General features: G+C 33.3%; 2 long non-coding RNA genes and 1 pseudogene across 2 annotated transcripts; all 3 read left to right on the top strand.

Annotated features, from left to right (window-relative positions):
* Positions 1 to 258: 258 nt before the first annotated feature.
* Positions 259 to 3,975, top strand: LOC116537269. The gene is made up of 3 exons (XR_004263050.1): positions 259 to 339; positions 2,710 to 2,775; positions 3,955 to 3,975. It is a non-coding gene; the product is annotated as an uncharacterized LOC116537269 (long non-coding RNA).
* Positions 3,976 to 5,214: 1,239 nt separating this feature from the next.
* LOC116537270 lies at positions 5,215 to 6,805 on the top strand. The gene is made up of 2 exons (XR_004263051.1): positions 5,215 to 5,328; positions 6,534 to 6,805. It is a non-coding gene; the product is annotated as an uncharacterized LOC116537270 (long non-coding RNA).
* Positions 6,806 to 7,012: 207 nt separating this feature from the next.
* Positions 7,013 to 13,889, top strand: LOC116537307 (annotated as a pseudogene).
* Positions 13,890 to 25,681: the final 11,792 nt, after the last annotated feature.

Raw genomic sequence — 25,681 nt, forward strand, 5'->3', positions numbered from 1 at the left:
TTTATCACTGCTATCACTTCTGTGTCTGGTTTCCTCCAGCATGCTTTTCCGTTGTCTGACTCATTCATGCCTGGACTAGCGCTGGGATTAACATGCAGTGGGTCCAGTTGTTTCCTGGTTGCTTTGTATTCACAATCATCTATTGCAAAATCACTTTGTTAAGGTTATTTTTATCATTTGTAGAGACAGATTTTGGGCATTGCTTTTAGTTTTCATTATTTAACAAAAACAAATGGAGCATTTCAGTGTGTTTAAATACATTAGTCCTCTAGGGAAGCACATCACTCTTGAGGCTTTGCTTCAACTTCACTGCTTCTGGAGTCTCATCTTGAATAAAAGGTAATATGTTCATGTATAAACTAACATGATAGCTTAGTCTAGACTGTGGCTTCCTAAAATCTTTTGAAAACTAATTATAAAAATGTGTATTTGTGTAATGATAATTTCTCATAAAGAAACCATTGAGAGAAATGATGACCCTTTTAGGATCAGAAGGTGAGTTGAGAATCTCAACTCCTGTAAGTTGAAATCAGCAATCATTGTGCAAAGTAAATAATGTGAAATATGGAGACATATTCCAGCTTCTTTCCTCATGGAACTTCTAAAAAACTTTTTATTGCCTTGTCTAGATACTGGCATCTACTCTCCTACTTATTATTTTACCTTTAACTTAAATTTGAATTCAAATTTTAAGAAAATAGCATAGGTTCTCTTTTTTGCAAATGTATATATTGTTTCACAAGTTTAGCTTTTAAAAATTTACTTTATTCCCACAAGCAAACATTTCTCACTACCTTTTCATTTACCTTTCCATCATTTTAAACAGTTATGTTATTCTGCATAATAAAAAATATTGTATAACAGTTACGCTTTACTATCTTACTGATTTATACTATTTGTTTTCATTCACTTTTGACATGGCTGAAAAGAAAGATTTTGCTATTTCATATTTTTATTATTTTGTCATTGGGAAATATTTTTTAAAAACCATTACATATATATTTATATATCTATGTCTACATATCCATCTTTCAGTTTATCACGGTTAGTAAAAGGAAACCACTCTTTTATAAGCACGTTTTGATTCTGTACTTTCAATACAATTTACAGGCATAAAAAACACTAAACACTAATGTTTTCTTTTTTTTTTTTTTTTTTTTATTTGAGATGGAATTTCACAGGCTGGAGTGCAGTGGCACAATCTCGGCTCACTGCAACCTCCGGCTCCCAGGTTCAAGGGATTCTCCTGCCTCAGCCTCCGAAATAGCTGGGATTAGAAGCTTGCGCCACCACATCTGGCTAATTTTGTATTTTTAGTAGAGATGGGGCTTCACCATGTTTGTCAGGTTGGTCTTAAACTCCAGACCTCAGGTGACCTGCCGGCCTCAGCCTCCCAAGGTGCTGGGATTACAAGCATGAGCCACTGAGCTCAGCCAAAAAACACTAACATTTTCATGCTTTTTGTATCACAAAATTACTGATGGATAAGTTTATCTATCAGGTTATAGAAAAACCCCAAGATACATATTATTTTATGTGTAATGTGGTTACTCTAATACCAGAAATTTCAATTTAAATAACTGAGGCAAATCAATGAATAAGTAACAAAGCAAATGACATAAATCATGAGTTTTGCTTTATGTTTTAGATATTTAGGGTTATTTATTAATAATAGTAATTTTTTATAATTAGGTGAAAAATATTCTTGAAATGTTTTATCACAAGTTATTGGTAAAAGAGATTAGAATAATAAAGGCCATTACCTTTATATGAATTACTCTATTGTTTGCAATAAACAAGTAAAAATGCCATTTATTTGTAAGTCTTAAGGCAAATATGTGTTTCAATGAAAATGTTTTTAGTTAGATGTTTATAATTTGCAAATAAATAATGTTTAACTTTTTTTGTTTAATAGCAAAAGAACTGGGTTTACTAGCTTATACATGTTTATGATAACATATCACAGTCTCATATGAGGTTAATTTTGTTGAATGAGTTTATTTAAACTATCAAGTCATTTTCATCAATTCAACTTCTCAAAGAAGGTATGAATATTTTCCTCTCACTTCTTAACAGTTTGATTGTTCTCTACCCAATATCATTACAGTTCTAATCTGAAGATTACACCATTTTTGCAACTGTCAAAACAGAAACTTGGCTCATTTTCAGTGACCTTATTATAAAGCCTGTGCCTATTGCTTGTCATTCTAACGTCTAAACATCTCTTTACACTGTACCTTAAATATCATCCCTAAGGTCATTATGTAAGGCCCCCTATAATGTCACAAAACCTAAGTAATCATGTTGTCTCATTTTGCCCTCCCTACATTTTGAACTGTTTACACTTTCAATGTGGTATGCTTTCTCTTTTTCATTTTTTGCAATCTCCCAACACCACTTTAATCATTCCATGTAATCCAACTAGAGCATTACTTTCTTCTTTACCTTCATACCCCCATTCCTTTGGTCTGTTTAAGGTGTTGATTTGTGTGTTTCCCTAATGCCTTACCCTTTCCATATCAAAGCATTCACTTTTACTTATCAAGTTGCCAATAAATCTCCAAGTTTCATGCTATCAGGCAGTGGGTTTTAATTGTCTTTCTATCTGGAGTATGTCTCCCAGTGCTTTAGAGCACCATATAATCAAGGAAATTTTGATGGATGAATACAAGAAAAAATGTGATACTGAATTTCCACTTATGTTTTCAGAGGACCCAGTCAACTATGAAGTTTCTTGTCTTTGCCTTTCTCTTGGCTTTCATGGTTTCCATGATTGTAAGTATACCAGGACATTTTGAAGAATATGTTCTCAGTACCTTTCCCAAGAGTCATTCTATTCTTTGTATTCTGGCATATACTGGTGTTTACTTGAATACAGTTTTACATGTTTTAATGTTTCCATATGAACATTTTTTCTGCATTAACCTACATAAATTATTTAAGGATTTAGAATAAATATTCATGTTCAACTTCATATACTAAAGTATATTTAGTTTAATATGAAATAAAATAAGTTTTAATGAGCTTCTTAAATATGGGGAACTGAAAGCTGTAAAAATATCTTTAAACATGTAATGCTCTAGAACATATGAATTTAGAAATCTCACGAATTAACTAGATGCACTGGAGTGGAATCCAAGTGTTAAAAGATGTCAAAGTAGAAATTTTCAAGTCATTCCTTGCAAAAACTAACTGAAAACTAGCACATACTTATTTAGCAAATCCTTTTTAAAATAAAGCTGTTTATTTTTAACTATAAAACAAAACCTCAGATTATTACATGAGTTCCCAGCCTGTATTGTCATTTACTACTGTGTATCACTAAGTAAAGCACTTGACTTCTCTAGAGCTCTTTCTTCTACTCTACTTCCTTTTTACCTCCTGTTTCTTTCCTTGCTATGACATTAGTAGGTAATTAACCACAAAAGAATAAAAATACTTCAACTTATCAGATAAATTCTGACAGATATCTCAAAAACTAATTTGATTATAAAATCACAGTTTACTGCATTCTTTGTTATGAAAGGATAGGCCTCTAAAAAATAAAAATATAAGGAAAACAGTGAAAAACATAATGCTTGTCTCTGTCACTAAATAATGTTATATGTGAGTAACTTTTGAGCTACTGAGAACATATTCTTATGAAAAACTACAAAGTTTCACTTTTCATTCACCAGTGATAACCATTTACTCCCTTTCACACACAAAAGAGGTATAAATCAAAATAAATTTATACTTGACTATAGCACACTAATTACAGAAAAGCATACTGTTAACTCATTTTGAAGATGTCATGAAGCAAAAACAACTAATTCAGTGTCTATCGATGATTTGCCCACATCCTGTTTAGTTTATTCACAATTGTGGCTGCTGAGTTCATTTTTGTACCAATCTGGAATTACATCTTAATTAACATTAAGATATTAACTATTTTCTTATTTACTGTTTTCTAAGGGAGCTGATTCATCTGAAGAGGTGAGTCATTTTCATTCACTGGAAAACTGAAGTTTTGTCCTCCCTACCTTTGTATTGAATTATTAAGCTTTTCTTCATTTTTCACAGAAACGTTATCGTAGATACGGAAGAAACTATGTAAGTATTCTCTGATAATGGGTGTAGTACAAATAAATTTTATTATCTGATTACTTATTCTTCTAGAAGAATCAATACTTATTTCTCAAATATGTGTAGTAGTTGCAAAAGTGGCCTTTGTTTTATTTATGATACACAGGTAACAGTCACAAATGTATTGTGTCCCGAAAACATTTAAAGTGAAACTCATAATGCCAACCTGGTAAAACTAATTACTCTTTGAGCCCTCAAGTATCATCTCCTAAATAATCACACTGACCTAAAAAATAGCTAAAATTCTAATTCTATTAATTATACTATATTCCTCATGGAGCAAAAAGGCTGATAACTACACAAGATAATGAAAAGGTGCAAATTTCCCATATCTACACATAACAATGGGAAATTTGCACCTTCTGATTTTTTTGAGGGTGATAAACTCATTAAATTAAACAGGCCATTTTAAATGAGACAGCAAATTTCATTTATTTAACATTTTTCTTAATGTATGTATCTTTACATCACAGTATTTTGACATATAATGTCAATGAGATAGGGCTGTAAAAGGTCTCCTTACTAATATAGTGAATATGTGGATTAAAGTAACACCAAATAAAAAGATGTTTAAAAAGGGATGACGGTTATTTGTGTTAACAGAAGGAAGAAGTATTAAAGAATGTAGTAATCGTAAGAGACAGCTCATTAAGAGTGACTTGAAGAAACACCACATTATCTGAATTTAGTAAATGTCTCCTTTCCACAATATTCACTGGTGGGCAAAATAGTTGCTGGGAGGTAGTAATTTGAAGAAAATTTAAAACTTTTTTGGAGTGGTAGCCTATAATCAGTGTTCCTGCATGTTAAATAAAACCACAAAACTGTAAACACACAGTAAAAAGGTAAATAATCATTTTCAAATGCTTTTAAAATTTGTTTATAACCAAAAAGAAAAAACTAATTAAAAGTTTGGAAAAAATTATCTAAGTAATATGTAAGTTTCTAAAATTTTAACAATCTAGTTGTTTAATAACAATTATTGTTAAACACTTGTACTGTCATCATCTCAATTTTCTGCAATTTTCGCTCTCTCCTTGTTTGTGTATACAGGAGTATGGCCTTTATCTACAGCCATATCCACAACCACCATACCAACCACCATACCAACCACCATACCAACCACCATATCCACCACAACCAAACCCATACCCACCATATCTCTTTTAATATCATCAGTAACTGCAGGACATGATTATTGAGGTAAGATGGGTTTAGTGACATTTTTGACCTTCTGTAAGTATCAGTGCTGACAGTTAAGAAGAAAAAAACAAGCCATTAAAACAACAGCAGCTCCAGTATACAGTATAAGAAAGCATCCTGCCGTAGCTCTTTGAAGTGTATTAATTTATCTAAATCCTTCTGAGATAAAGTCTCTTTCCTGCTATGGTTACAAGGCTGGGTTATAGGGTGGGGAACCCTGGGGTTTCTATCCTGGCCCTGACAACTACTAGTTTCATGACCTTGAACTACCCCTAATGCTCCCAAACCTCAGTTTTCTCATCAACAAATTGTGTATTTATGTTAACATTTAAATACGCTTTATAGAATTGGTGACACTTTTGAAAGACATATCACATACAATCTGTTGATCAGAAAGGTATATAGTTATAACTGTAGGGCTTCCCTGCCACTAAATCTGTAGCTAGGTGTTGTGTAAAGTTTTCACTTCCACAATACAATCTTTGGAGAAGCTACATAAGCACCATCTGGGAACTTGTGAGAAATTTGCATTTTACACCCTAAGTAACTCTACTGAGCAATTACTATGGAAATTATTAACATAATGCTTGTTAATATAAAACAAATATTATCAATTTCTTTTTAGGTCAGTTTTACCTATCTCTACACAACATTATATGTTCTAAATTCAATGAAAGACTAAATATTTTACTACAAAATAGAGCAAACTGTTGTAGATAAGAGGATCGTTCTACAATTCAAAGTTAAAATAGTCCAAAGTATTTCAATTATTTTTCAGTGCATTTGGGAGATTACATTCCATTCAATTCTCTATGCCATTAATGATATGGGGAAGAGCCTGAACTTGATCCCCGAGGCATTAGGTAATAGCTGATGATACTTAATCAAGGAAGGATGTATTGAAATATTATTTAGGGGAAATATGTATAAATGAAATGTATGCGCTATATTTAAGTAGAAGAAGAAAATAATATAATGATAGAAAAATCATTTAAATTAAAATTTATAGATGCTGAATGATAATTTTCATTCATTCAAATACCAATTTAATGAGTATTCAATTGTCTACTCTGTGTCAAATATGATCTTGGGCCCTGCATTTTGTAAACTAACATTGTATATAAATATCCACTCTGTACCAGGCCAGAACAAATATATTTAGGGGAGTAAGAATTTTACAGATAATCTTTTCTTTTTCTGTGCAGGTTTGACTGGCAAATACAACTTCTACATGCATATTCCCATCCTTCATACCATACCACACTATCACTACTTTTTGAAAAATTATCAAAGAGCAATGCAAATGAAAAGAAAGACTATAATTTAGTGTATACTCTTTGTTTCAGGATACTTGCCTTTTAAGTTATCATTTGATGATATAATTGAAATTTAAACTGTTAAGCTGTTTTCAGTTTTGTTTCTGAGTAATAGAAATCACTTCTCAAAAGCAATAAATTTCAAGCATATTCTTATGTGTGTGTTCCTTATTTCTCTTTTTTCTATTAATAGGCATGATGATATCTTTCATCATCTTCTTTCCCAGTTTGACTAGCACAGACTGAGGCACACAATGTCAGAGGTCTTTATTTATAATTCAGTCTGTTGTGTTTCATATCTTACAAACATATGGTCCTCAAACTCACCTAAATTGTTACAGCTATTTATGCCAAGATTTGATTCGCCCATGGTTTCCTTTGAGGCAGCACAGTTGCTAAGCCTCCAGAATACTCACATTTTTAATCTCAGTCCCTTTGGACCAGAAGATAACCACCAAGTCACCCTACAGCAGTCTGTACGCACTCTGCACATAAGCCATCTAACACTCTCCATTAGTTTGTCAGCAATGGCTTTTATTCAAAAAGTATTTATTGAATGAAGCCAGGTGTCAGGCCCTCTTCTAGATGTTGCAAACAAAGAGAGACAAAAGTTCTGCCTTTAGAGAGTTTACATTGTAGTTGGGAGATGTAGATAAAAAGTAAATAAATAGCAGATATCTTAGGCAATGATGACTGTCCTAAGGAAGTATAAGAAGGCCTAGGGCATAGAAACAATTTTAAATAGGATAGTCAACAAGAGACTCGCTGATATAGTGACATTTTATGAAAGATATTAATTAAGCATGGGAGTGATATGGAGAAATAAATTTTCCAGCAGAAGGAGTAGCAAATGCAAATCCATTGTGATACAAACATGTTTGCTTCGTTAGGGACAACTTCATAGAGACCAGTATGGACAGAAAAGGCAAATAGATCAAAATAAATTATGTCACAGTGTAAGGGATATGCAAGTAATTAAAGCTCTGCAGCCCAAGTTAGGTCTTTGATTCGAGATGAATGACATTGGAGAAAGATATAATCTTAAATATATATTGGAATGGAATCAAGGGTTGAATCATAGATATCCACACTTTGGCCTTACAGAAACCTGTAGGCCCTTCCTATTTTTATGTCCTTTTATTCTATGTGTTCCTTTTAAAATTTATTTCATTTTCCTCTAACCCAGGACTTCAAAGTTTTCATTCACTATATTCTTGCAATAACTCAAATAACTCCAGTAAGCTTCTGGGATTGAGTAACCCTATTTGCTAATATCCCAATCATCTAAATTCTTAAATTTTATATCATGTTTCTCTACAAAAACTGAGATGTATAGAAAAAAATGTGATTTTTGTGTTTTCTAAATGTGGAATACATTGCTTACCAAATAATTGTCATGTTCTGGCCCATCAATCTTCTGAAATGGCCTACCGTTCCTAAAAGGTGAGACAATAACTAGCAGGAGAAGGTCACTACTGTGTTTCTAGTCCACCATGCTTGTTCCACCTGTCATACATAATCCCCACACTTCCTAACTTGGAGAAGCAGAAAATCACGCGTGAAATATGCCTACATTTTGGTGTTCCAATATAAAATGTATATCACTTAGATTTAATTGTAGTTTTTAAATGAGTATATTTACACCTATCACTATTTCTTAATGGTAGTTTGCTGTTTGGTAGTGCTTTTGGACTATTTTTATAACAATAAAAGGTGTTGTCACAAGAAAGTATTACAATTCTAAATATATATACACCTAATACTAGAGCTCCCAAATTTAGAAAACAGTTGCTATTAGACCTAAGAAATGACATCGAGAGCAATGCAATAGTAGTGGGGGGCTTCAATACTCCACTGACAGCACTACTCAGGTTGTCACTGAGACAGAAAGTCAACAAAAAAATAGTGGATTTAACCTATATTCTAGAATAAATGGACTTACAAGATAGAGAACATTTTACCCAACAACTGCAGAATATACATTCTATTAATCAGTGCATGGAACATTCTCCAAGATAGACCATATGATCAGCCACAAAACAAGTCTCAATCAATTTAAGAAAATTGAAATTATATCAAGTACCCTCTTTGATCAAAGCAAAATAAATTTGGAAATTAACTCCAAAAGGAACCTCCAAAACCATGCAAATACATTGAAACTAAATAACCTACTCCTGAATTATTATTGGGTAAACAATGAAATCAAGATGAAATTTTAAAATGTTTTGAACTGAATGATAGTAGTGATGCAACCTATCAAAATCTCTGGGATAAAGCAAAGGTAATGCTAAGAGGAAAGTTCAAAGCCCTAAATGCCTACATTAAAATATGTACAAGAGCACAAATAGACAATCTAAGGTCATACTTCAAGGAACTAGAAGTATGGCGATTTTGAAAACAAATGTAACCCAACCCCAGCAGAAGAAAAGAAATAACCAAGATGAGAGAAGAACTAAATGACACTGAGACAAGAAAAAAAAAAGATAAATGAAACCAAAATTTAGTTATTTGAAAAGATAAATAAAATTGATAGGCCATTAGTAAGATTAACCTAGAAAAGAGAAAATCCAAATAAGTTTAATTAGAAATTAAATGGGGACATTACAGCTGACATTACGGAAATACAAAAGAGCATTCAAAGCTACTGTGAACACCTTCATGTACATAAACTAGAAAACCTGGAGGAGATGGATAAATTCCTGGAAATATACAAACCTACTAGCTTAAATCAGGAAGAATTAGAAACTCTTAACAGACCAATAACAAGCATCAAGATGGTTACTAAAAATTCCAACAACAACAAAAAAAGTCCAGGACGTCATGAATTTACAGCAGAATATACTAGATACTCAAAGAAGAGTGAGTACCAATTCTATTGACACTATTGCATAAGACAAAAAAGAGGGACTCTTCCCTAAATCATTCTAGGAAGCCAGTATCATCCTAACACAAAGCCAGGAAAGGATATAACAACAACAACAAAAACAAACAAACAAGAAAAAAAAACACATCAATATCCCTGAAGGACATAGATGCAAAAATACTTAACAAAGTACTGGCTAACTGAATCCAACATCATATCAGAAAGATAAATGTAATCCATCAGAGAAAAAGGACCAAAGATACAAAGAAGTCCTTTGACAAAGTTCAACAGCCTTTTATGGTAAAAACTCTCAATAAACTAGGTATTGATGGAATGTATCTCAAAACAATAAGAGCTATTTATGACAAACCCACAGCCAATATCATACTGAATGGGCAAAAACTGGAAGCATTCCCTTTGAAAACAGGCACAAGAGAAATATGCCCTCTCTCACCACTCCTATTCAACATACTATTGGAAGTTCTGGCCAAGGCAATCAGGCAAGAAAAAGAAATAAAGGGTATTCAATTAGGAAAGGAGGAAGTCAAATTGTCTCTATTTGCAGATGACATGATTGTATATTTAGAAGACCCCATAGTCTCCGCCCAAAATCTCCTGAAACTGATAAGCAACTTCAGCAAAGTCTCAGGTTACAAAATCAATGTGCAGAAATCACAAGCATTCCTATACATCAATAACAGACTTAAAGAGAGCCAAATCAAACCACTGCTCCAGGAAATAAGAGAGGATGCAAACAGATGAAAAAACATTCCGTGCTCATGGTTAGCAAGAATCAATATTGTGAAAATCGCCATAATGCCCAAAGTAATTTATAGATTCAGTGCTATCCCCATACATCTACCATTTAGTTTCTTCACAGAATTGGGTTAAAAAAAAAGCATCTTAAACTTCATATGGAGCCAAAAAAGAGCCTACATAGCCAAGATAATCCTAAGGGGGAAAAAAAAAAAAAAGCTGAAGGCATCACACTACCTGACTTCAAACTATACTACAAGGCTACAGTGATCAAAATAGCATGATACTGGTATCAAAACAGAGCTATAGACCAATGGAACAGAACAGAGACCTTACAAATAACACCACACATCTACAACCATCTGATCTTTGACAAACCTGACAAAAATGAGCAATGGGGAAAGGATTTCCTATTTAATAAATGGTGTTGGGAAAACTGACTAGCCGTGTGCAGAAAGCTGAAACTGGACCCATTCCTGACACGTTACACAAAAATTAACTCCAGATGAATTAAGATTTAAACATAAGATCTAACACCCTAAAAACCCTAGAAAGAAACCTAGGCAATATCATTCAGGTCATAGGTATGGGCAAGACTTCATGACTAAAACAATAAAAGCAGTGGCAACAAAAGCCAAAAAGCCAAAATAGACAAATTGTATCTAACTAAATTAAAAAGCTTTTGCACAGCAAAAGAAACTGTCATTAGCGTGAACTAGGAACCAACAGAATGGGAAAAAATTTTTATAAGCTACTCATCTGACAATAGGCTAATATCCAGAATCTACAAAGAACTTAAACAAATTTGCAAGAAAAGAAAAATAACCCCATCAAAAAGTGGGTGAAGATTATAAACAGACAATTGTCAAAAGAAGACATTTATGCAGCCAAAAAACATGAAAAAATATCACCATCACTGGTCATTAAAAAACTGTAAATCAAAACCACATTGAGATACCATCTCACACCAGTTTGAATGACGATCGTTAAAAAGTCAGGAGACAACAGATGCTGGAGAGGATGTGGAGAAATAGGAACGCTTTTACACTCTTGGTGGGAGTGTAAATTAGTTCAATCATTGTGAAAGACAGTGTGGAGATTCCTTAAGGATCTAGAAATAGAAATACCATTTGACCCAGCAATTCCATTACTAAGTATATACCCAAAGGATTATAAATCATTCTATTATAAAGACACACACACACACACGTATGTTTATTGCAGCACTACTCACAATAGAAAAGACTTGGAAGCAACCCAAATGCCCACCAATGATAGACTGAATAAAGAAAATATGATACACACACACCATGGAATACTATGCAGCCAAAAAAAAGGATGAGTTCAAGTCATTTTCAGGGACATGGATAAAGCTGGGAACCATCATTCTCAGCAAACTGTTGCAAGAACAGAAAACCAAACATCACATTCTCTCACTTATATGTGAGTGTTGAAAATGAGAGCTCATGGACACAGGGAGGGGAACATCACACACCGGGGCCTGTCGGGGGGTAAGGGGTTATAGGAGGAATAGGATGAGGTGGGAGATAGAGGAGGGATAGCATTAGGAGAAATACCTAATGTAGATGATGGGGTGAAGGATGCAGCAAACCACCATGGCACGTGTATACCTATGTAACAAAGCTGCATATTCTGCACATGTACCCCAGAACTTAAAGTATAATTTAAAAAAAAAAAGAAAGGAAAACTTTAAATTGCAGATGCTGGATGATAATTTTATTTATTCTGATATCCATTTAACAATTATTTGTCTATTCTGTGTCAAATATTATTTTGAGCCCTGCATTATATTAACTTTGATGATCAATAAATTGCTATTCTGCACCAGAAAGAATAGGAATGTTTTTACAGGCATTGGTTGAATTACCAAAAAGACACAACAGAATAAATTAAAGAGTATGATTTAATGTATTTTCTCTGTTTCAAGATCCCTGACTTTCTAATGGATGTCTGGTTGAATAGCTGCAATTTCAAACCATTAAGCTGTTTGCAGTGCTGTTTCTGAGTAATGGAAGTTCATTCTTTTTATAAATGCAGTATGTTTTAAATGTATTCTTATGTGAAAGTCCTTTATTTCTATTTTTCATATTACAGATATAGCTATTCCTTTCATCACTTCTTTTACCAATTTAAGTAGCATTCACTGAACCACTTTATGTCAGATGTCCTTTAGAGTCAGTTATTCCTAATTTGGCCTGTATTATTTTATGGTTTATAAGCATATAATCCTTAAGCTCAGCTAGCTTATTGAGCCTATTTATTCTAGCATTAGATTGGCTCCTGGCTTCCTTTGGTACCCCACATTTTCTCAGCTTCCAAGATCCTCACATTTCTTATCTCAGTTTCTACAAGACAGTAAGTAACTTCCATGTCACTGCACAGTAGGGGGAACTCAGAACACAAACCACCTACTGGCCTCCATCAGTTTGTCAGCAATGACTTTCGTTCAACAGATACTTGTGTGACACTAGCTGTCAGGCCCTGTTCTAGATGCTGGAGACACAGCAAGGTATAAGACAGACGACTATGAGATGCCAATGCCTATCCAAATACAGGTGATTCCTGTGGGACTTCTGGGAAGAGACATTCTGGCCAGCGCAGATACTGGTACAGGAAAAACAGCTGTTTTTCTCTTTCTGTTATCATGCAAGCTTTACTTGAGAGCAAAACTCCATTTGCACTCATTCTTACACCAGCCAGAGAGTTAGCCATTCAGTTAGTTAGACAAACTAAAGAATGGATGAGTGGCCTGCCACACTTGAAAACCGTGCTTCTCGTAGGGGACTTACCCTTACCCCCACAGCTTTATCGTCTGCAACAACATGTTAAGGTTATCATAGCAACCCCTGAGCGACTTCTGGGTATAATAAAGCAGAGCTCTGTAGAACTCTGTGGTATAAAGATTGGTAGTAGATGAAGCTGATACCATGTTAGAGATGGGCTTTCAACAAGTGCTTGACATTTTGGAAAATGTTCCTAATGATTGTCAGACCATTTTGGTTTCAGCCACAATTCCAACTAGCATAGAACAACTAGCAAGCCAGTGTTTTCATAATCCTGTGAGAATTATCACTGGAGAAAAGAATCTACCTTGTGTCAATGTGCATAAGATTATTTTGTGGGTAGAAGACCCAGCCAAAAAGAAAAAATTATTTGAAATTTTAAATGATAAGAAATTATTTAAGCTTCCAGTGTTATATTTGTGGGCAGCAAAGTAGGAGCAGATCTGTTGAGTGAAGCCATTCAGAAAATCACAGGGCTGAAAAGCATATCTATACATTCAGAGAAGTCACAAATATAAAGGGAAAATATATTGAAGGGACTGCTTGAAGGAGACTGTGAAGGTGCAGTGAGCACAGGAGTCTTGGGACGAGGCCTAGACTTGATCAGTGTCCGGCTGGTTGTCAATTCTGATACACCTTCAGGCATGGATGAGTATGTCCATCAGGTTGGAAGAGTAGGCAGATTAGGTCAAAATGAAACAGCAATTACTTTCATCAATAATAATTCAAAAATACTCTTCTGGGATATTGCAAAATGACTAAATCCTACAGGATCCATTCTTCCCCCACAGTTATTAAATTCCCCATACATTCATGACTAGAGGAAAAAGAAACAATAGATAAACAGACACAGAATGATGTGGATACAGGAGCTAATCTTATGGATATTATCATAAAACATGATAAAAATAATTCTCAAAAATGATTTTCTCTGCCACTTGAATAATTTTTTATTGTATATAGTCAGCAAAATATCTGTAAATTACTACTGTATGGTTTGTGTAAATGTAAATGTACATGAATTTTAAAATATTTACAACTTTTTTAATTTAGCAAAATGTATATAACTATGCTGCAAAAAAAAAAAAAAAAATGACAGGTGAAAGCCTGCCTATGGGGAGTTTACATTGTTGTTTGGAAATAAAAACAAGTAAAAAATTAATAGGTAATATCTCAGGCGATAAGTGTACTGAAGAAGTGTAAGGTAGGGCTAGGGCATAGATGACATTTTAAATGGAATAGCCAAGAAAAGCCTCTTTTATACAGTGACATTTTAGAAGAGATATGAACTAATTTTGGGAATGAATAGAGGAAAGGAATTTTCCAGCAGAGGAAATAGCAAATGCCAATCTCTTGTGGAAGAAACATGTTTGTTGTATTTGGGAAAACTTCAAGGAGATTAATATGGACAGAGAAGGCAAGAAGTAGATCAAAATCTGTCAGCTCACAGAAAAAGGGCATGCAGATGATTAAAGCTCTGTGGGTCAAGCACAGCCTTTGAATTAGGATGGATGTCTGTGAATGAATACATGATCTGATTTATATTTTGGAAGTGAAACAAAGTTTGAAGAAAAGATACCTGTACTTTGACCTTACAGAAAACTGTAGAGCCTTAATACTCTTATGTTGACTTTTTCTGTCTGTTCATTCTTTATTTCATTTTCTTCCAACCCAGGACTTCATCATTCAATACATATTGTAATAACTGAGACAACTCCAGTGAACTCTGAGTTTTAGAATCTCTATTCAGTAAAATCTTAATCCTGTAATTGATGAATTTTTCTACATTGCAGCTCTACCAGGAAAACTAATCTAAAAGAAAAAAAATGTTTCTTTTATGTTTTCTAAATGTGGAGCACAACATTGCTTAGCAACAATTTTTCTTTTATTTAGTTTTATAGTCTCATTCTTTCTTTCCAATAAAACGTCCAAAGATATTATTAGTTTTCTAAAGCATCCAATTCACCTGATCCACTAGTAAATCCCAGAAGAAAAAAACACTACATATTTTGAAAAAGAAAAATTAAGCCCATTTTGCATAACCTCTTTAAACTTCCCACTCTCAGTCCCCTCTAAGTTACTATAAATTTAATTAAATTTCTAACTTTCTCCGACATCTCAATCCTTGAGGTGATTCTCAGGTTTTTCAAAAATATTTTCTTACTGTTATCTGTTTTACATTTCCTCCTCTATTCTTAAAGAATTGTAAAATTAATATACTCTCCAATGAAGATTTTTGTGGTTAAAAGGATAATAAAATGATGTTTGCATTTGGGGCATTTTTATTTACAATGTATTTTTATATATTCTCATTTAGCTGAATTTTAACTATTATTATAATACCTTAAATACAAGAAAATTTAATTAGAGATATTCAGCAACTGCCAATTTCACAGCCACATTTGTTTGTGGAAATGAAGATTTCCTTCGTAATATTTCAACCTCTTGGCTTCTGCAATATACAAACTGCTTAGAAATACATCTCTTCTCTGCTCATCTTTACGATCACAAATATTTTCATGGATTTTCTATTTTCATGCACATATTACATCAGCACTAACCAAGACATCGCTCCTCAAGCTTATTTTCCTCTGATTCTATGCATCCCTCCTGTATGATCTATTCTAATTTCATAGTCTTGGTTATAATTAATAGGCTTATATGTCCCCAATCTGCAGGTCCAGTGTGGATCTTCATCTCCCAATTTTAATCTCATGTAATTAGTCCTAACCTGAATTTCTCTATCTCTTTGAGCCTTTAATCTTGCTTGACTCCTGAATTATATGAAAAACTCCTTAAGAGTAGGAGTAAAGCTAGTCACATGACATCTCCAGAATAAAGAGGATTCTGTCTTATTTAGTAGACAGTCACATGTGGTCCCATATAGGTCAATAGGAGTATTTTTCATTTTAGTAATTTGAACAGAAGTACAACATACATTTTATTAGTTAAATAAATAACCACCATGTATTTTGTTAACAAACTATCCCATGCTTTCTTCACAGGAGACTTGGAGAAAAAGGAGGAGGAGGAGGAGGAGGAGGAGGAGGAGGAGGAGAAGCAGAAAATGGAGGAAGAGGAGCACAGAGAAGAAGACGAGAAGGAGGAGGAGGGGGAGAAGCAGAAGAAGGTGAAGAAAAAGGATAAAAGCCCAGCATAAATATCACTGTAAATGCCCATTCATGGGTTGCATCCCTAAGCAACCAGTGTATTGCCACAACTGTGATAAGACAGTAGCTCTTTGTTGATATTTCCCTTGTAACTGAAAGGCATGGCCTTTTCAAAGAACCTAATGTTTGCTTATAGAGGACAATATATCTGTTTTACTTAATTATAAAATATGAAGTCATGTTCTGGCCCATCAATCTTCTGAAATGGCCTACTGTTCCTAAAAGGTAAGACGATAACTAGCAGGAGAAGGTCACTACTGTGTTTCTAGTCCACCATGTTTGTTCCACCTGTCATACATAATCCCCACACTTCCTAACTTGGAGAAGCAGAAAATCACGGGTGAAATAATGCCTACATTTTGGTGTTCCAATATAAAATGTATATCACTTAGATTTAATTGTAGTTTTTAAATGAGTATATTTACACCTATCACTATTTCTTAATGGTAGTTTGCTGTTTGGTAGTGCTTTTGGACTATTTGCTTTTTGCTTACTAGAACATGAATATCTTAGATCCACTAGAACTGGGCCTAATATTGTTAGGCCAACAAACAAGTGAAGTAAACCACAGGGAAGAAATGACAGGAGAATGAAAGGAAAAGAAGAAAGGAAGGAAACCATTTGACATTTTGCAATTAATTAAAGCAAGGTATATTTTTTCAAACCAGACATGGTTCGGTAGTTACTGAACCATGAGATGGTACAGTGGCTCATGCTTGTAATCCCAGCACTTTGAAAGGCCTAGGCACCAGAATCACTTGAGTTCAAAAGTTCAAGAACAGTGTCGGCAAAATGGTGAAACCCCATCTCTATAAAAAATAAAAATAAAAAATTAAGCAAGTGCAGTGGTGTATACCTATAGCTCTACCTACTGAGGGGAGGTTCACTTGAGCCCTGTAGTTCCAGACTGCAGTTAGTTCTGATTGCACCACTGCACTCCAGCCTGGGTAATGAATGCAGTACATGGACCTATTAAAAAAAAAAAAAAGTCACAGATTTCCATTAAGTATGTAAAGAGAATAGGTTTGTTTTATGCCTAGAAGAGAACTTGTATCTACAATGCTTAGAAATTCCATGCCAAAAGAACAAGAATAATTTAAATCTGATTTACTTGAATAATATATTTGCCTAAATAAATAATTTATATTTTTGTAGATCACCTAGAGAATACTATAATTTCCAATAGGACTGTTCAAATTAGCATAGATGATTTACCTAATAAATATTTCCTTTAAAAATCACACACAAATTTATTTTATTTTATTTTCTTATTTTACTTTAAGTTCTGGAATACAAGTGCAAAACATGCAGATTTGTTGCACAGGTAAACATATGCAATGAGGGTTTGCTGCACCTATCAACCCATAATCTAGTTTCTAAACCCCACATGCATTAGCTATTTGCCCTGATGTTCTCCCTCCCTCCTGCCCTCAACCACAGGCCATGGTGGGTGTTGTTCCCTTCCCTGAATCATGCACAAATTAAAAACATAATTTCAATTAGTGTGATCAATCTAAAGGTGATGCATTTACAACTCTGTTATGTAGTTTTTCCATCTTTAAAGTACACAAACAATCTCCTGGAGATCTTCTTAAAATTCAGTTTCCAGGTGTACACCACAAGATTCTAACTCAGTAAGTTTGGAAAAGTAGACTAATAATCTGGATTTCAACAGGCACCAGCTGATGCTGATTGTGATGGTCGTATGTGGCACAACCTGAGGAACAACGGACTGGGCTATATAACTTATCTGAACTTTAGGAATCAGCTTTTAATACTCAATTCTTAGCACATCGAATTATTCAACCAGTAGCAAGTAGCTGAATTTTTATACATGTTTGCCTATGAATTAAATTAGAATTCTATTTTTCTCTTTCTGTATAATACAGTTATTTCAACAAATGGCCTCTATAAAGACATATCAGCCCCTGAAAACTCCAGGGAAGCAAACTCAAATTTCTAAACATGATAAATCAGTTTTAAAGCACCTAGAATCTTTTGACATTAAATATGAGAATCCTTTTATCACATGGTATCCAAAAAATGACTGAGTTTTGGCAAATGTTTTTTTTTTCACTTTATTACTTAAAATATTTTAAGTCAATGTTAAAAGTTAAAAATACAAGATAAATAATGATTTGTAGTAAAACTTTTGAAGTATAGAATGACTCCAATTTTATTATACCAATTATCACTATTTACTAGAAAATGTATAAAATTTTGATAATATGGTTAGTATTATTTTTGACATAGCGCTGTTGCACCTTGAACATATATTTGTTGAAAAGTAGTTGATTATATTCTACCAGAATACCTTTATCACTGTAATCATTTCTATCCCTTGTTTCTTCCACCATGCTTTTCTGTTGTCTGACTCACTGATGCCTAGACTAACATCACGTGCCTGGATTAACATGTGATGGGTCCATTTGCTTTCTGTTTTCTTTGTCTTCACAATCATCTATTGTAAAATCACCTGGTTAAGTTTATTTTTAGAGTTTGTAGAGACAGATTTTGGGCATTACTTTCCATTTCCATCATACGATCTCATAAGTGATGTTATTTGGAAAAACAAAAGGGAGATTCCAGTGTGTTTAAATACATCAGGCTTCTATGAAAGGACATCTCTTGAGGCTTCACCTCAGCTTCACTGACTTCTTGACTCTCCTCTTGAGGAAAAGGTAATATGTTCAAGTACAATCTAATATAATGTCTTAGCATAAGCTTTTGTTTCCTAAAATCAATTGTAACCCACTTATGAAAATGTATGTTATCTATTGATAACCTCTTATAAAGAAATAATGATCTTTTACTGGGATCTGAAGATGAGCTCCAGATATCAATTCCTATGAATTAACACCAGCAATCAACATGCAAAATAAATAATGTGGAATATGGTAATGTATTACATCATCGCTGATGGTGGGACCTCAATGAACTCTTTTTATTTCCTTGCCTAGGTATATGATACCTACTTTCTTAATTATTACTTTTACATTTAACTTAAAGTAGAAGTTCAAATTTTACAAGAAGATACTGATGCATTCTCTCTTTGCAAATGTATTATTATAAAATTTTATTTTTTTAATTTACTTTCTTTTTAATAGTAAACTATTTTATTACTTTTTCACTGACCTTTCCATCATTTAAAACAGTTCTGTTATAATGCAAAACATATGCTGTATAACAATTAGTCTTTTCAATCTTACTAATTTAGTTAACTCATTTATTTAACTAATTTATTTAACTCATTCATATGTGTTATGGCAGAAAAGAGTTTACTGTTTCAAATTTTTATTACTATGTTACTTGGTAAAATATGTTTTTCAAAACCATTAATTATGTATGGATTACCTATGTTTATTTATCTATCAGTGTATGTGTTAGTAAAAGAAGGCCATTTTCTTACAACAACACTAAAATTTTCATGCCTTTGGTATCATAAAGAGTTGTAGTAAGTTTTATCTATTAGATAATAGAAAATCTTCAAGAAATACATAATTTTTATAGCGAGTTCTACAGTAGAAGTTTTCATTGAAATGAGGGAAACAAAATGAATGAATAAATTGAATAAATAATAAAATAAATGTCAAAAATCATGAATTCTGCTTTCTATGATAGAGATGTAGGGCTGTTCAAGAGCAGAACATTTTGTTATAGTTAGATGAAAAATATTACTGTAAGGTTCTATTGCAAGTGACAGGTAAGAGAGATTAGAAAAAAAAAATTTAATTACCTATTAATGAATTATTTCACAGCTGCAATTAACAAGTAAAAATGCATGTAAGTCTTGTGGTAACTGTATTTTCCTATGGAAATGCTTTTATTTACATGTTTGTAATTTAAAAATAAGTAATCTGCTTTATTTTTTTGTATCAGCAAAGGAACTGGATTCACTTGCATATGCATAATTATAAAAACATACCAGAGTCCCAGGGGAGGCTTTTTTTTTTTGAATGAATGAATCAATAGGTACATTTATTAAACTTTGACATTACCCTAGCTATATGGTAATGAGCACAACATAAATTAAAGTGGACAACATTTTTCATGCATCATTAGAATATTAACATAGAATCACTATAGAGATAACCAGTTTAAGTGTTATAAATTACAAAATTGTACATTCAGCATTGTGTAACCTACACACTAGAGTTTGAAAAAGACTTTGTTATGAATGAGCTTTGCAGGAAACTCATACATTATGGACTTTATAAAACAAAGCCAGGAGCTGCTGGGCATTCACTGCGAAATGCTTTCTGATATATTGTTTATGAAAAGCAGGGATATGGGAGGGGGAAGCTATAATATATAACAAAGCAGAAATGCTGCAGAGGTGACGCCAAAAGTAATTAAATAAAAAATAAGTAATTCCTTCATAATTAGTTCTCTACCCTTTGCCTACATATTATTCATATGTCACTAAAGTATTTTTAATATGAGGCTTTGTTGAATAATATTATTTGAAATATTAAATAGTCTTCACCAATTCAACTTCTCAAAGTAGCTACAAACATTTTCCTTTTCCAAACATATTCATTTTGTTTTTCTCTAACCAATATCATTCATGTTCTAATCTCAGGGTTAAACCAGCTATTCTCTAATAGAAACCTGGCTCACATTCGCTGACTTTATTATGAAACAAGTCTTCATTGCTTGTCATTCTGTCATCTAAATATCACTTATAAACCTTAATTAGCATTCTTAATGTCAATATCTAAGTCCCCTGCAATGTCACAACAACTTAAGTGGTCATATTTTCTCCAGTTATGTCCTCCCTACCTGCTGAACTGTTTGCACTTTCAACATCTTTTCTGCTCTGTTTTATTTCTTTGCAACCTCCCAACACTTCCATTTTCTCATTCCATATAACCCAACTCAAGTTTGCCTTTCTTCATTACCTTCTTATTCCCATTCTCTTGGTCTATTTATGATGTCCATTTGTGTGTTTCTTTAGCATATTAATATTTCCAAATCAGAGCACACACCTTTACTTACCAATTCATGAGGCCCTGCCCAGGGCTCACACCTGTTATCCGAACATTTTGAAAGGCCAAGCAGGAAGATTGCTAGAGCCCAGGAGTTTGAGAAAAGCCTGGGCAATATAGTGAGACTAAAAACATTTTCTACTAAAAGAAAAAAAAAAAAGAAAATATCTGGGCATGGTGCCGCATACTTTCAGATCCAGCTATAAGTGGGACTAGGGAGGCTAAGGTGGTAGGATGGCTTGAGCCCAGGTGATCCAGGCTGCAATGATCTATGCTCATGCCACTGCACTCTGGCCTGGAAAACAGAGCATGTCTTCCAGTGTTTGAAACATAGTGTGACCAATAGAAGTGTGTTGAATGAATGCAAGAAAGAATGTGATTACTGATTTTTCATGTATGATTTTATAGGACTCAGCCAACTATGAAGTTTCTTGTCTTTGCTTTCATCTTGGCTCTTATAGTCTCCATGGTTGTAAGTATATCTGGAAATTTTAAAGAATATATTCATGGTACTTATCCCAAGGGTCTGTCTTATTCCTTTTGTTCTGGCATACACTCCTGTTGACTTCAATACTGCTTTATAAGCCTAAATATTTCTGTATAAAAAATTCTTTGAATTAACCTATGTAAGTTCTTTAAGGACTTATAAAAGATATATATTACAGACCTATAAACACTCAAGTACAGTTACTTTAATGTAAAGGTAAAAGAAAATTAAGTGAGCTTCATAAATATTTGGGACTGAGAACTGTGAAAATGTCCTTATAAAAAGCTCTAGACCATCTAAAGTTAGAAATCTGAGAAAAGAATAAAGTGCACAAAATAGAACCCAAGTATTAGAGGGTGTCAGGATAGGAATTTTCAATTCATTTCTTGCACAGCATAACTGTTAAAGCTAGCATACAATTATTTAATTATTTCTAAAATAAAGCTGCCTATTTTTTTTACCATAAAACAGATCTCTATATTTATTAAGTGTCATGAGTTCCCAGCTTATGTTGTCATTTACTATTGTGCATTACTAGGTAAAGCACTTGATCTCTCTGGAGCTCCTTCTACTTCTCTACCTCCACCTCCTCTCCCTCTTTCTATGAAGTTAATAGAGAATTGGTCACAAAAAAATAATAATACTTCAACTTATTCACTAAATTATAAAGAAAGTTTCAAAAACCAAATTGGTTATGAGATCACAGTTTATCACATTATTTTATTATAAAAGGATAGAAGTAGAAAACATAAACATGTAAGAAGAACATAGAAAAGTATAATGCCTGCCTCTATTAGCAAATAAAATATTTGTATTTTAGTAGCTTTTGAGCTAAATAGAACATATTCACATAAAAAACAATCCAGTGTTTCATTTTTCAGTTTCCACTCTCTTATTGGCCAGTGATAGACATTTCCTGCATTTCATAAAAAAGATATATAAACCAAAATTAATTGATATTTGAATATAGCACATTAGTTATAGAGAAGTTCATCCTTTACTCATCTTAAAAGTGTCATAAAGCTAAAATAACTAACTTAGTGTGTCATCAACCCAAGAATGCCTCCATTCTGTTTAATCACAATTGTGGCCAGGTCAATATTTATACTTACTTTTGAATTATAAAATTAAAATATTAATTATTTTCTAATTTTCTTTTTCTCCAAGGGAGCTGATTCACACGAAGAGGTAAGACATTCCCATTTACTGGAAAACTTGATAATCAAACATATATTGAATTTTTAACCTTTCTTTTCATTTCACAGAAACATCATGGGCATAGAAGAAAACACCATGTAAGTGTTCTTCTGATAATATGCACTCTGAATAAGTTTTCTTCTCTGATCATTTATTCTCCTAGAAGAATTGACAGCTGTCCCTCAAAAATATGGATATCATTAATTGCTAAAGTGTACACTGATTTCATTTATTTATGATGCAAAGGCAAAAAGTCACAAATACCTTGTGTCTTAACAGCATTTCAGCAGAAACTCAGTTCCACCCTAAATAAGTCAATTGTCACTTACTTTCTGAGAACTTAAGTATCTTTTTCCTGTAAATAATTATATTTACCTAAAGAATAGTTGAAATCCTAATTATATGAAGTATTACATATGCCTAATGAAGCATAGAAGCAACTCATTTAATATGGTCACTTCCTACGTTCTGAATTTTTGAGGATGATAAACTCATTAAATTAAACTGACTATGCTAAATTAGAAAGAAAATTTTATTTATTTAATATTTTTCTAAACATTTGTATATAAAATCTCATATCATTTTGACATGTAATATCAATATGAATAGGTGTTCAAAAATTCTCCTTAATAGTATAGAAGTACATATGTTAAAAAAGCACCAAGTAAAAATATACATAAAAACGGATGAGGACTATTTTTGATAGCAGTAGTGGGTGTGAAAGAATATAGTAATTGTAAAGGAATGTAAGCTCACTAAAAGAAGGAGATGAAGAAGCCCCACCTAAGTTGGAAACAGTAACTTACTTTCCATAATACTCAATAGTGAGCAAAATAGTAGCTTGGAGGAAATATATTAAAGAAGATTTAAACTATTTATAAAGGGATTACCTATAATCAGTGTTTCTACATGTGATGTCACAAAAATGTCAACACACAGTAAATACTTTACCATTTCACCTGCTTTTAAATATTTTTCTGACAAAAAAGAAAAATCTAACTAAAAGTTTGAAAACATTTATGTAGATAATATACAAGGTCCTAACAACTTTAACATCTAAGCTTTTAATTATAGTTTTTGTGAAACACTTACACTGTCGTTATCTCTATTCTCCGCAATTTGCTCTCTCCTTTTTTGTGTATGCAGGGAAAGCATCATTCTTATCGAGAATTTCAACCACATGGATACTATGGATCATATTATTAGTATGACAGTTGATATCCTCAGTAACCATGGGGCATGATTATAGAGGTAAGCTGACTCTAGTTACTTTTCTTTCTAGGACTATCAACCTCAGTAGTTAAAACAAGAAAAAACAAACAAACAAACAAATGCCTTAAAGCCAACTACCATTCCTGTTTAAGAAATGTAGTATGGGTTAGCTCCTTGAAGTGTATTGATTTATATAAATGCTTCTGAGGCTGTAGCTGTCTGGCGTTATTTCTTAGGTCTCTATTCTATTCCATTGGTCTGTTTGTCTGTTTTGGTGCCAGTACCATGCTGTTTTGATAACTGCAGCTTTGTAGTATAGCTTGAAGTCAGGTAGCCTGATGCCTCCAGCTTTGTTCTTTTTGCTTAGGATTACCTTGTCTACATGGGTGCATCTTTGGATACATGTAAAATTTTAAGTAGTTTTTCTATTTTGGTGAATATTGTCAATGGTAGTTTGATGGGAATAGCATTGAATTCATAAATTGCTTTGGGCAGTACGGCTGTTTTCATGATATTGATTCTTCTTATCCATGTGAATGAAATGTTTTTCCATTTGTTTGTATTCTCTCTTATTTTCTTGAGCAGTAGTTTGTAGTTCTCCTTGAAGAGGTCCTTTGCTGGCTGTATTCCTAGGTATCTTATTCTTCTTGTAGCAATTGTAATTGGGAGTCACTTCATGATTTGGCTCTCTGCTTGCCATCTGATATTCAACAATCCTGACAAAAACAAGTAATGAGGAAAGAATTTTCAATTCAACAAATAATGTCTAGCCATATGCAGAAAACTGAAACTGGACCCCTTCCATACCCCTTATACAAAAATTGACTCAAGGTGGCTTAAAAACATAAAGGTGAAACCCCAAACCATAAAAACCTGAGAAGAAAACTTAGTTGGCAACATTCAGGACATAGGCATAGGAAAAATTTCATGAAGAAAATGCCAAAAGCAATGGAAAACAAAAGCTGAAATTGACAAATGGGATCTAGTTAAACTAAAGAATGGCTATATACCCAAAGGAATATAAATCATTCTACTGTAAATATGCACACGTATGTTTATTGCAGTATCATTTACAATAGCAAAGGCTTGGAACCAACCCAAATACCCAGAGAATGATGTAATGGATAGAGAAAATGTGGTGCATATACACAATGGAATAGTATGCAGCTATAAAAAGGAACGAGATCCTGTCATGTGCAGGGACATGGATGAAGCTGGAAGCCATCATTCTCAGCTAACTACAGGAACAGAAAACCAAACAGCACATTGTCTCACTCACAATTGGGAGTTGAACAGTGAGAACACATGGACACAGGGAGGGGAACAACACACACCAGAGACAGGCAGTAGGGGGTGAGAAAGGTAACTTAGAGGACTGATCAATAGGTGCGGCAAACCACTATGGTGCACGTATACCTATGTAACAAACCTGCACTTTCTGCACATGTATCCCAGAACTTAAAGTAAAATAAAAACCAAATAAAATAGCCTCTAAGGTAAAGCTTCTGTTCTCTACTGTTAAGAGGCCTGAGCTCTGGGTAAAGAAACTCCTACGTTTGT

The sequence above is a fragment of the Sapajus apella genome, unplaced genomic scaffold, assembly GCF_009761245.1.
Source record: "Sapajus apella isolate SASKATOON/1434 unplaced genomic scaffold, GSC_monkey_1.0 scaffold108, whole genome shotgun sequence".
Taxonomy (NCBI): Eukaryota; Metazoa; Chordata; class Mammalia; order Primates; family Cebidae; genus Sapajus; species Sapajus apella.